Raw genomic sequence first — 3,378 nt, 5'->3', positions numbered from 1 at the left:
CAAAACTCACCAGTGCTGGGCAGCAGCAGCATGGGAGAAAGTCGAGGGTGGAGACTCAGGTTTACTGCTGGGGAAGCAGCGTGGCTCAGTGGAAAGAGCCCGGGCTTTGGAGTCAGAGGTCATGGGTTCAAATTCTGGCCCTGCCACTGGTCAGCTGTGTGACTTTGGGCAAGTAACTTAACTTCTCTGTGCCTCAGTTACCTCATCTGTAAAATGGGGATTAAGACTGTGAGCCCCAAAAGGAACAACCTGATCACCTTGTAACCTCCCCAGCGCTTAGAACAGTGCTTTGCACATAGTAGGCACTTAATAAATGCCATTATTATTATTACTGCGTGGAAGGAGGTAATGGTAAACCACTTCTGTATTTTGACCAAGAAAACTATGGATACACTACCAGAACGACTGCAGATGGAGGTGGGGGGTTCTGGGAGAGATGTGTCCATGGAGTCACTTATAAGTGTATGAGCCCCATGTGGGACATGGACTGTGTCCAATCTGATGAACTAGTACCCCAGTGCTTAGATCAGTGCTGGGCACATTGTGAGGGCTTAACAAATACCATAAGTGTTATTACTGGGTAGAGCAGGGGCCTGGGAGTTAGAAGTAGTGTGACTTCCCACCTTCCCTCCAACACAGTAAGTGGTTAAATACCATAAAAATAGTTGAGGCTGCTGAAATGTTGAAAAGGGCCCAGAGTGAGCAGTTGGGGGAAGGACAGTGTGGCTAAGTGGACCAAGGCTTAGGGTGCCAACAGAGTACCAATGAGGTCTACCCCAGCTGTCCTCATTAGCTCCCTGGGGTTGGGCTAATTGCCGCTTCTCCTCATTCCTTTTCAGATGTGGTGAGTAATACCAATCTACTCCCTGGATAGGGATCTTGAATAAAAACAATGGGTTCAGCACTGGGGTCAGGACAGTCAGCTGGATTTATTGAGCCCTTACTCTGTGCAGAGCACTGTACTACGCACCTGGGAGAAAATAATATAACAATAAAGACACGCTTCTCTCCTTCTACAACCCAGCCTGCACACTTCACTTTTCTAGTGCTAACCTTCTCACTGTGCCTTGATCTCACCTGACTCACCAGCCAACCCCTGGTCCACGTCCTGCTCGTGGCCTGGAATGCTCTCCCTCCTCAAATCCAACAGTTACACTCCCCATCCTTCAAAGCCAAATTGAAGGCACATCTCCTCAAAAAAGGAGATTAAGTTCCACTTTTCCTCAGCTTCCACTCGCTTCTGCATTTCCCTGACTTGCTCTCTTTGCTCTTCCCCCTTCTAAGCCCCACCAAACTTACGTGCATATCTGTAATTTTATTTATTTGCACTGATGTCTAGAGAAGCAGCATGGCTCAGTGGAAAGAGCATGGGCTTTGGAGTCAGAGGTCATGGGTTCAAATATCAGCTCTGCCAATTGTCAGCTGTGTGACTTTGGGCAAGTCACCTAACTTCTCTGTGCCTCAGTTACCTCATCTGTAAAATGGGGATTAAGACTGTGAGCCCCCTGTGGGACAACCTGATCACCTTGTAACCTCCCCAGTGCTTAGAATAGTGCTTTGCACATAGTAAGCGCCTAATAAATGCCATTATTATTAACTCCTCCTCTTAAGACTGTGGGCTCATTGTGTGCAGGAAATGTCATTGTTCATTGTTTTATTATAGTTTCCCAAGCACTTAGTACAGTGCTCTGCACACAGTAAGTCCTCAATAGAACTGAATGAATGAATCAATCAATGCTCACAACAAGCTTACAGTCTACAGGAGGACAGTCCTGGGTCAAAGTCCAAGCAGTTGGGCAAGTAAGACATCTGCGAGCCCCATTCTTGTGGGCCAGAACTCCGCAATGGCAGGAGGGAAGATAGGGGAGGAGGAAATCTCTGCAGATTCCACCACCACCCCACAGACCACAGTAGTTCCATGGGGGCAGAGAGAGGCCTCATGGACCCAGCCCACTTCTGAAGCCACTTAACTAGGACTTTTCCTCCCAAATGTGAGAATGCCTCCAATCTTTCTATGATACCAATCAGTAGTATTTATTGAGTGCTTACTATGTGCAGAGAGAAACAGTATGGGCAAGTGGACAGAGCACGGCACATGAGTCAGAAGAACCTGGGTTCTAATCCCTGCTCCACCCTGCTGGGTAACCTCAGGGAAGTCATTTCACTACTCTGTGCTTCAGTTCCTCAATGTATAATGGGGATTATGACTTTGAGTCTCATTAGGCACAGGGACTGTGTCCAAACTCCTGTGCTTATATCCACCCTAGGGCTTAGTACAGTGCCTGGCACATAGTATGCAATGAACAGATGCCGCAAATTGGGAAGTTATAACAGAATTAGCATATACTTGCCCTGCCCATAATGAGCTTATAGCTTAGAGGGGGAGACAGACATTAAATCAAATAAGTGATTAATAATATACAATTTCCCCTCTCAGGGTTGCCCCTGGAGAGTTTCCAGTACTCTACCAGTCTCGACTATGGGAAGGAGAATCAAGCAGAGGCCTACCCATTCCATTCCTACATTGGCCAGTGGCTAGCAAATGGAAGGCAATCTGCTACAAGTCAAAACTCACCTGCGCTCGGCAGCAGTGGCATAGGAGAGAGTTGAGGATGGAGACTCAGGTTTACTGCACAGAAGGACACAATGGTAAACCACTTCCACATTTTGACCTAGAAAACTCTATGGACACACCACCAGAATGATTGCAGATGGAGGCATGGCATTCTGGGAGAAATGTGTCCACGGAGCTGTTGCAGGTCAGAGACAACTTGATGGCATAAAACAAGAATACACAATTTAAAGATATGTTCACAAGTTTTATGGGATGAATACCAAGTGTCCAAAGGACAAATATCCAGGTGAACAGATGATGCAAAAGGATGTGGAAGGCGGGGAAAGAGGGCTTAATTGGAGAAAACCTCTTGGAAGACAGCTGAGCTTAATAATCCTTTGAAGGTGGGAAGAGTGGGGGTCTGGCATATATGGAGAGGAACGGAGTTCCAGGCTAGGAGGAGGATGTGGAAAAAGGGTTACATCCTCCGAGTTTGCTACAGAAAGTACTTGAGAAAGTAATTATTATAATAATAATGGCATTTGTTAAGCGCTTACTATGTGCGAAACACTGTTCTAAGCGCTGGGGGGATACAAGGTGAACAGGTTGTCCCACATGGGGCTCACAGCCTTAATCCCCATTTTACAGATGAGGTAACTGGCTCCCAGAGAAGTTAAGTGACTTGCCCAAAGTCACATAACTAACAAGTGGTGGAGCCAGGATTAGAACCCTTAACCTCTGGCTCCCAAGCCCGTGCTCTTTCCACTGAGCCAGGCTGCTTCTCTGATGGTATTTGTTAGGTGCTTACTATGTGCCAAGCACTG

General features: G+C 46.9%; 1 non-coding gene across 1 annotated transcript; it reads left to right on the top strand.

Annotated features, from left to right (window-relative positions):
• The first annotated feature begins 2,427 nt into the window (after nucleotides 1-2,427).
• On the top strand, nucleotides 2,428-2,565 carry LOC119930300. Its single transcript, XR_005451781.1, has one exon. It is a non-coding gene; the product is annotated as a small nucleolar RNA SNORA7 (small nucleolar RNA).
• Nucleotides 2,566-3,378: the final 813 nt, after the last annotated feature.

Source organism: Tachyglossus aculeatus, chromosome 6 (assembly GCF_015852505.1).
Source record: "Tachyglossus aculeatus isolate mTacAcu1 chromosome 6, mTacAcu1.pri, whole genome shotgun sequence".
Taxonomy (NCBI): Eukaryota; Metazoa; Chordata; class Mammalia; order Monotremata; family Tachyglossidae; genus Tachyglossus; species Tachyglossus aculeatus.
Note: the sequence above shows the minus strand (reverse complement) of the source record. Positions and strands in the feature narration are given on the sequence as shown.